At 32.6% G+C, this 10207-nt stretch overlaps 1 protein-coding gene across 2 annotated transcripts in view; it reads right to left on the reverse strand.

Annotated features, from left to right (window-relative positions):
• Positions 1–10207, reverse strand: part of ldlrad4b (low density lipoprotein receptor class A domain containing 4b) — a 114133-nt gene extending 103926 nt beyond the window's left edge. For both annotated transcript variants that reach the window (XR_012391485.1, XM_009292466.5), the window contains exon 1: positions 10090–10207. The gene's annotated coding sequence lies outside the window, so the exon portion shown is untranslated. The remainder of the gene's footprint in view (positions 1–10089) is intronic.

Raw genomic sequence — 10207 nt, forward strand, 5'->3', positions numbered from 1 at the left:
TTAAAATGTACTCAACCCACCGTGCAACAAATTAAATATTGCAGATTCTGGCCTGTTCCGATAAGCCAATATTCATTTTCTTTAATATGTAACAAACAATGTTTTCAAACTATTTTTAAGTTTGTAAGTACTGGCAAAAACCTCCAAGCTCTGAAAAAGTTACTAAGGACCCAAAAATTCTAAATGAAATATTGAATAACACATAGTTAAGACAACCTTTATTTTTATGTTGCTTTAACTTATTTTAAAAAGCTAATCAGGGTTTCAACTAAAGTTATACAAAGTTTAACTTAAAATTTTTAGTCAGTTTAGTCAGGTTGTATTCAGTTTAATCAGTTTGTGATGACTAGAAAAGTTAATCTGATGCGAATTTATTTAAATAATTATAACAAATAATGTATAATAAAATGTCATTTATTTTTGTTTCCAGTAAATATTTGAAATTATTATTTTTTTAATTGGTGATTTTATTTTTTTTATATTGTCATTTTATTTAAATACGTGGTTTTTCCCCAATATTTTGTTCAAGACATTTTATCTAACATTTAATTTATTTAAATTTATTTCAAAGTTGTCTTTTTAAAAAAGCGCATTCGAAGACAGCAGATATTTAAATGGGGAAAACACTACCAATGCAAAACCAAAATTTTTTTAAATTAAATGATCAGGTAATGGTACCAAATATAACAAATTCCTAAAAAACTACTTAAATGAATATTACATGAATATGTACATCTAAACATTAATAGTTACATTTAAAGGGCACATATTTTAACCCTTTTACAAGATGTAAGATAAGCCTTTGTTGTCTCTAGAATGTGTCTGTAAAGTTTCAGCTCAAAATACCCATCAGATTATTTATTATAGCCTCCAGAATCTGCCCATTTTAGATTCTGAGTACATTGTAGCTGTTTTTGTAGCCTGTGGCTTTAAATGCAAATAAGCTGCTTCTCCCTACCCACCATTCCCAAGTGCAAGTGTGCTTCTCATGTGTTACAGATAAACAGCAGTCAGTGATAGAGAAAGACATAGATGGCGCTGAAATACAGCTTTTTAGTCAAAAATAGCAAGTAAGTTTACTTCATGTGGTTCATGCGAGTTTATTCAAGCCTTTCTGAAATGAGGACTGTCACGCAAATGCCTTTTGCAGCATACACACACATATGCTGTGGTGATTATAGCGGTTAAAAAATACATAGCGATTTTACTGTCTTTATTACAACATGCTCTGTTTTAAAAACATTTTAAACTTACAAAACTTATAAGTTCAAACAGAGAGTTGGAACAGATTTTTTAATCCCAGTTTATTTGGAAAAAATTATTCTGTGCACATGTGCATACATGTTTATATAGAAACATGGCACCTGTCAATCAATTCAGTGAGCGGGGAAAACTGCACTCCAATGACATGTTGCAGTGGGCCTCAAAATCACTGGGATTTGGGCCCTATTTTAACATTAGGAAATTAAAAAAAAGAGACTTGTTGGGTTTATATCGCTCCAAAATGACAGTTGACACATTTTACAAAAGATGATTTTCATCACAGCCCTTAAAAAAAAGAAAAAAGAAACAACCATTCAAAAGAAAATTTTAAATGTATATGAAATGTTTTGTTCACAATAATTAAACAGAAGTTTATACTTTCTTTTCCTTTTTTTGGACTACTTGTGACAATCATTCATCCTCCCTATTTGGTTATCTGGGCATTCCGTGGGCAACAGAGTGTGTTTTGTGCAGGCAGACAGGTGCTGATGCACCATAAGTCCCGCTAAGCTTCTCTCACGCTTTGGAGCGATTTATCATTCCTCAGTCCCCGGGCTCCACGCGCCTCCACGACTCACTGTTACACTTGGCCTGATGCCACTGTCGATCCATCAGCCGACACTCTGACACACCTCACTGTCTGCCCGCAGCGGATGACATCACAGCTGGGACACGAGCTCGTTTTTCAGCAGCGGACAGTCTCCATGAACGTCATTCAGGGGTAACGCAGAGGAACGGCTCACATTCATTATGAACATGAATGAACATGAGGCAAGCCGGACATACACTACCTGTCAAAAGTTTGGGATTGAAAATAAAGGTTTTAAATAAAAGAAACCTACTGTTTTCTGATCACCAGGGCTGCAAGTTTAAAAATGTCAGCATCATAGCTCCAGTCTTCATTATAACATGATCCTTCAGAAATGATTCTAATATGATGATCAAAGAACATGTAGTATTATTTTCAGCATTTAAAACTGTTGGTAAAACTGCTGCTAATTTTCATGAGAACTGTGCCATATAGTACATTAAAAGGCATTTACTTTCACATATCAGGGATGCAGGGTAAAAATTTGTATACATTATTTTTACTTCATATAAAATTTGAGCTTTCTTCTCATACAAGAATTCTAAAAGTATTTTTTTAAGTTAAACTAAATATGCTTTAGTTAACATTTATTTTATTTTCATTGATTTTACATATTAAAATGATTTCTGGAGGCTCAATTGACAGAAGTAATGATGCTAAAAATTCAACTTTGAATGTCACACGAATAAATGCAAATGTAAACTAGATTTAATAAGAAAACTGTTGTTTAAATTGTAATAATATTTAACAATTTTACTGTAATTTGAATCGAATATTTTATACAGGATTATAGTTGACCAGGTATTGTGGAGTCATTTCAGAGTCATTGCAAGTTCTCCCCATGTTCGCGTGGGTTTCCTCTGGGTGCTCTGGTTTCCAAGTCCAAAGACATGGACTATAGGTCAAATGAATAAGCTAAATTGACCATAGTGTAAGTGTGTGAATGCAAGAGTGTATGGGTGTTTCCAAGTGTTGAGTTGCAGCTGGAAGGGCATCCACTGCGTAAAAAATATGCTTGATAAGTTGGTGGTTCATTCCACTGTGGTGACCCCTGATTAATAAAGGGACTAAGCTGAAAAGAAAATGAATGAATGAATTCATCTATGCCGGTCTCTTTTCCTGCAGATGTGCTCCTCTACAAAATCGGCTATTTAATATAAAAGTACAAATTATTTAAAAATGGAGCTAAAAGTTATTTGGTGAAATATCACAATATAAATTGCAGAAAATAAAAATATCTCAATGTCAGATTTTTATCAATATTTTGCAGCTCTTATATATATATATATATATATATATATATATATATATGATTTGTAAAACTCACTTTTTTAAGAATATATATATATATATTAGGGGTGTAACGATTTATCGTTGTACGATTTGTTGCGATGCAAAAATGTCACAATATGCATCGTGGCGTTATGACGATTTGATTACGATATGACGTCCGTTTTCTCTTATTAGTTGAGTTGTTTGCACGTGAGCTACGTTCCACCTGCTGTCGCACGTGAGTTCAGATTGCAGCAGCAGTAATGTTAGCAGACCAAGATGAGTGGAGCTGAAATAGAGGATGGCCCATCTTCTCAAAATCAGACGTCTGGCAACATTTCGGTTGTACAGTATTTGCTTTAGACTCGTCCGTTTTTTGACACGCATACTGGGTCAAACATCTTAAGTTTTGAAGTCTTCACAGTGATTTACATACTTTGCACAGCGACAGGGATACCTCCTAATGGTGTTGAAAGAGTCACATACTGTATTTATAAGGTAAAATTCACCCTAAAATATCATTCTGTCTTCATATAATGTTCCCGCCGCAAAATCACACATGACGTGAGCTGACCGTGAGCTGTTACAACAGAGGGCGGACTTTGATAGACGCGCGCGTATGGCAAGCCGTTTTAGCATTTAAACCTTTGTTCTGACTATCCATAAATATATTTAGAGATATCTCTAATTATATTTTGACTAGTCATAATTATAATTCGACTAGTCAGAATGACAATTAGAGATATCTGCAATTACAATTGTACTAGTACGAAATCAGATTGGAGATATCTGCAAATTAGGGTTGGGCATCTAAGCTATAATGCCGATCCGATACGCATCTCGATACAAAGAATACGATCCGATATATTAGCGATACATTTGTGACATATTGCGATGCAACACGATACGATTCACACCCATATCACGATACGATGCGATATTTCAGCACTAACTAATTAGATCAAGTTTATGAGATGATGTGAAAGAGGATGCTGTGCCATTGAATGAGTTTGATTATTTATAAACCAAGCAAAACCAAGACTTTTTTTTACAAACTGGCTTTTCTCTCAGAGCCAGAGTGTCAGTTTACAGTAGAGGGCCATTTTAGAACATATAGCACATATTATTTAAGTATTTTCAAGATAAACAGAATGTATAAGTGCAATATATATTAAAAAATATATATATATATTTGCACTCTTTCAACATAAATAAAATTAGCATTGCACAACAAGAATTGTGATTTAACTTTTCAACTATGAAAACAAGTTTTACAAAGATATATTTTGCCACTGATTATTCAAAACTTAAGGTTGTGAACTAGCAGTGTTATGCTGCTTTGAAACATCACTGTCACTGTAAACAACAGGCTAATAAAAATATAACAAACCAGCAATCTTCTTGCTGTGAGGTGGTCAAACTACCCACTGTGCCACTGTGACACCCAATTATTTTTATCATTATTATTATTAATATTATTATTATTATAATTAAATAAAAATTAACAGGAGGAGGTGTTTAAAACCTTCGTTCTCCGTGACACTAGGTTGAATATCTTTGCAGATGAACAATGCAATAGCATTCGTTATTGGCGTAGAGCGAGCAGAACTGTTGCGCATGGAAAAAAAAAAAACTTGCAATGCTTTTCTCACCACTTTTGGAGCTGGTTGAAGCAGTGCGAAAGCCGGGGATGCAGAAACACTGGAAGATGCTTTCACAACAACACCGTGGCGCCGCTTCAAGTGAGATATCAGATTAGTCGTACTGCCCGCGTATTTTACAGATGCGCGGCACATTTTGCAAATTGCATCTGTCCTGTCATGTCGTCCATCCTTAAATCCATAATGTTGCTTGCCATACTTTAGATTTAAAACTCAGTGAGGAATAAAATGTTTGTTTTGCTTCTCGCGCTTTCTGAGGGCGCACCACTAGCTTCATCCGCACACCTGATACACTGAGTTGTAGTGTGTGCACATCCGCAAATCCGTTGCTAAGGCTTACTTTATGTAGGTCGATTAAATTATGCGCCAAAAACAGGTTGACAACACTTGTTAATAAATAAAAAATACATTCTATATTAAAAATATAAGCTGTATCTCGGAAAAATCGATGCATCTCGCAAAAACCGATGCATCTCGATTTGCTTCCAAAATTTCATTCATCCTCTGCTGCTGAACCGATGCACTCGCATCGTGAACGCGCATAACCGCGTATCGATACATATCGGTTAATCTTCCCATCCCTACTGCAAATATATTATGACTAGTCAAATTCCTCCATTGACTTCCATTAAAAAATATTTGCAGATATCTCTAAATGAGTTTTGACTAGTCACAATTGTAATTACAGATATCTCTAAATGAATTTAATTAAATATGAATTAAATACCTGGAAATGTGTTTTTTTTTTTTTGCACACACAAAAAACGCAAGTGACCAAGCAAAGCCTTAAGCTCTTACTGTTAAATTCAATTGAATAGAAAGCTTATTGTTTTTGCACCTTTACTTAAATTGGACCTTAATTTTGTCTCTGTCATTTCAATAATATTTTTAAAGAAGTTTTTAAATTGTTTTATTTTCCAGAGACAGGCCTGTTTAATTTATTTTCTTAAAGAAGGTTCAGTTTAATAAGTTGAAACAAAAGAAATACATAAAAAATAGTTTACTTGGTAAAATTTGCATTTCAGTTTAATTTTCAATTTTTATTCCAAATATCGTGATACATATCGAATCGTGAACATTATATCGTGATACACATCGTATCGTGAGCTGAGTGTATTATCCTTACACCCATAATATATATATATATATATATATATATATATATATATATATATATATATATATATATATATAAAATTTTAAATATAAAGGGTCACTAACTTTATCAATTCATTCACTGTTTTGTTTTTACATTTTACTGCACTGTAAAAAAACATCCAAATCTTACAAACAAAAAGTTAAATGTGAAAAATTCTAAGACAAACTCTTATCAGTTGCTTTAAGTCCTCCAACTAAATAAAGTTTCTGTGGAATTGCACCAATTAAAATGAGACAAAATATGACAAAATAAATCAAGTTTCTATGTTTTTAGAAATATATAGATGAAAAAATTATTGCCAGTTACTAATATGAAATGCAACGTCGCATCAAAAACTAAAGTTGAAGTCAGAATTATTAGCCCTCCATGAATTTTAAGCCTCCTTGGCCTGGATATTTAATCAATTTCTGTTTTACAGAAAGAAGATTTTTCTAAACACATTTCTAAACATAATAGTTTTAATGACAATGATTTCTAATATTTGATTTCTTTTATCCTTGATGACAGGCAGTACATAATATTTTACTAGATATTTTTCAAGATACCATATCCAGCTTAAAATGCATTTAATAAGCTTAACACCCAAAAAGTTAAGGTAACTCGAACTGTTTGAAGAAACTGATTGCATCAAACCATTTAAGTTCAAAAACGAATCGAGTACTGTGAACTTAATTCATTTGAGTAAACAAAGCAATTGGAGCATATAACTCAATAAATGAAGCGAAATCAAACCAACTGAGTACTGTAAAACCTAATAAGTTAAATAAACTCAAATCGCTTGAGGAAACCGATTGCTACAAACCATTTGAGTTAAAAAACTAATGTAAGTACTGTGAACTTGGTATTTAATTAACTCATTACCTTCAACAGTGAGGTTAAAAACTTGTTTTAAATGAGTAGAATTAACTTTTAGTAAACTTTAAGTTAACTTTACATTTCATTTTAATAAGTTGACTGTTGGGTTTTACAGTGTGTTAATAAAGCAAGTTAATTAGGCAAGTCATTGTATATAGTGGTTTGTGCGGTAGACAATCGAAACAAAATAATATTGACCTAAAAATGGTCGCCATGGAATTAAGGTTCTATCTGTGTTCTGAATGATTTTGAAATATTGAGCTTCAAAGTTTTTGCATTCTATATAGATAACAGTATGTGTGTAACATTTGATTTTAAATAAAAAGTCTTAAAATGTGAACAACTAATAAAAAAAATCCCATAATGTAAATAAGATGTCTATTAATAAGAATGTCAATGACTCAATTTTGACAAAAATGTCAGATAGAACCTCATAATTCTATGGTGACAAAATGGTAATGACAATAATGACAAAAGACAAATAAAACTTTCTCCAGATGAAAAAAAAAAATATTATAGGAAATACTGTTAAAAATTCACAGAAAGGCTAATCGTTTTGACTTCATCTGCATACAACTTTTACTGAAAGCAAACTTTTGACCAGTAGTGTAGAATGAATGTCTGAATGGCACAGATGAGAAGTTAGAAGAGAAAGCAGCATCAGATGCCTTCAAGCAACAATAAGCGCTCTGTGGGACTCTCTCTGGCAGCGCATGACACAATCACGTCTGTGTCTCTGAACTGGGCCAGAACCTGCAGCGCGCAGGAAAGGACACAGAGAGTGAGGCTAAAACTGGGCCGAACACTAGTCACGACAGCCACTGGCAGCACATTCAGTCCAAGTCTGGACAGGGTCAGCTGACAGACACAGACAGACCCACACACACACACTGAGACACACAGACAGGCCCCTTCTCAGTCTCACATGCATCAAATATTAACAACCAATTAATAAGGCCTGGATAATGGGATGTTAACAACTCTGGACTGTGCTGACATTACTAACAAGTCTGTTCAACATGTTAGATACAGTACATTGAGATCTTTCCGGAGCTTAAAAGTGACATGGTGAATAAATATACAAAGGATCAGATGAACAAATGGGTAGAAAATGAGACATGGAGGAAAAAAGAAAAAGATTGTTCATTATGCTCAAGTGTCTCAAGACTAGCAACCCAGATGTCTGAATGTTAAATGAATGCAGGATTAAAACTGACAGAAAAACATACTGAGCAAGAAATGCATTTGTTTTATTACTGAACCTTAGACAGCAAAAATCAACATGCTAAAAAAATGTGCAGCATTAAAAAGAACTGCATTTTGAAATAACTGCATTTTAATAACTGTGTTTTAAAATAACTTAAAATAGCTGCATTTTAATAACTGCATTTGAATTATTTTAAATAACTGCATTTTAAAAATTTAAAGTTACTGCATTTTAATCATTTTAAATCACTGCATTTGAAGATAATTTAAATAACTGCACTTGAAAATAATTTAAATTACTGTATTTTAATAATGTAAAGTAACTGCATTTTAATAACTGCATTTTAAATCACTGCATTTGAAAATAATTTTAATTACTGCATTTTAAAATAACTTAAGTTCAAAACTGTGTTTTAAAATAACTTAAAATAATTGCATGTTAATAATTTAAAAAAAACTGCAATTTAAAATAATTTAAATTACTGCATTTCAATAACTGTATTTTAAAATAACTTAAAATAACTGAATTTTTAAAATAATTTAAATGATTGCATTTTAAAATAACTCAAAATAACAGCATTTTAAATAATTGCATGTCAATATCTATATTTTAATCATTTAAAATAACTGCATTTTAAAATAACTCAAAATAAATGCATTTTAAAATAACAGCATTTTATTCATTTAAAATAACAGCATTTTAAAATAACTGCATGTTAATAACTATATTTTAATCAGTTAAAATATTTGCATTTTAAAATAACTGCATTTTAATAACTACATTTTAATCATTCAAAGTAACTGCATTTTAATAACTGCATTTTAAATGCTACACATGATTTTGTACGATGAACAAATATTTATTCATTTTAAAATGCTTTTGGATTCGATGATGATTTAATTCATGTCATTTTTTACTAATTATAGTACTATTTTAATAGTACATATTATATAAGTTATGATCATCATTATGCACAAATATTTTCATAAATAATTTATCACTAATGCATTATAAATATATTAATTTTATTATATACAACTACAGTAATATTTAAATACTTCATAAGGCTACATTAACAGAATTGGCTATAATTAATTGTATTTGTTTCACATAATTTATAGTTAACTATTTTTGACTGTCATTTCAATACTTAAATATACTAATAACCATTACATTTTACTTCAGCCAGCAAAAACTACGGCTTTCATTTTAATTTTAATTATTTGTGACTTATTTTTTATTTGTTTTATTAATCTGAATACTTCAATGTCCCGGTGAAATGACTAATATATCAGTTATTAAAGCACATATTCATATATTTTTTTCTATACATAAATTATCTGCAATAAATGATTGATATTTTAATCTACCTGCATCTTTAGTCATTTTAAGATTGACCAAGACAACATTTTTCATTTTTAATAAAATTAGAAGCATGTGTACATTCATATTTTAGCTTTATGCAGCCATATAAGGTAATAATGAGATTATGTAATACTGAGATAACTTAGAAATGCAGTTAGTCATTATAGCCAAATAAATCCCTGCAAAAAACGATATACAATCAGGTCAGAATAACTAAAAGTAGCCATAGAAACTACATTAATCGCTTCTGTGTCAAGTCAAACTAGTGGCTTTCTTACAATGGCATTCCCCATATAAACAGCAGAACTAGCTAATTAGCAGATTATGGCAGAGTACAGAAGCCCTCTCTCGCGCTGTCTGGCCCCAAAATTATCATGATTATGTATAGATGAAGAACTGGATTACAGTCCGGGTCCCGTTAAAGCAACCCACAACCTTTAATGCAACCACTTCTTCTTTTTCACTTCTTCGACCAGAACCAGTCTTAACTCGCGCAACGACCCGACCACTAGCTTATAGTTGTCGGGTATTATATGAAGTCAGAGGGTCCCAACAACTTTTTGTGCCTCAGTCTAAAGCCCCTCTCTCTCCCTCTGTCTGTCTGGTTCTCCCTCTCTCTCTACCCGCGGGGCCACTGGCACAGCTGGCATCATTACGTACCCATCTGATGCCATCTACACACAAGCACACGCAGAAGAGAGGGATATCATCTCCTTACCTTTGCACGGAGGAATGAGGAAATGTCTCCGTGAGTCTGCGGAGAGTCGCGCCGCCGCCGCTGCTGATCCGCCGGGATGACCTGGATTTCACCGCCAGGCTCGCGCACTCGACGGCGT

This window comes from Danio rerio, chromosome 16 (genome assembly GCF_049306965.1).
Source record: "Danio rerio strain Tuebingen ecotype United States chromosome 16, GRCz12tu, whole genome shotgun sequence".
NCBI lineage: Eukaryota > Metazoa > Chordata > Actinopteri > Cypriniformes > Danionidae > Danio > Danio rerio.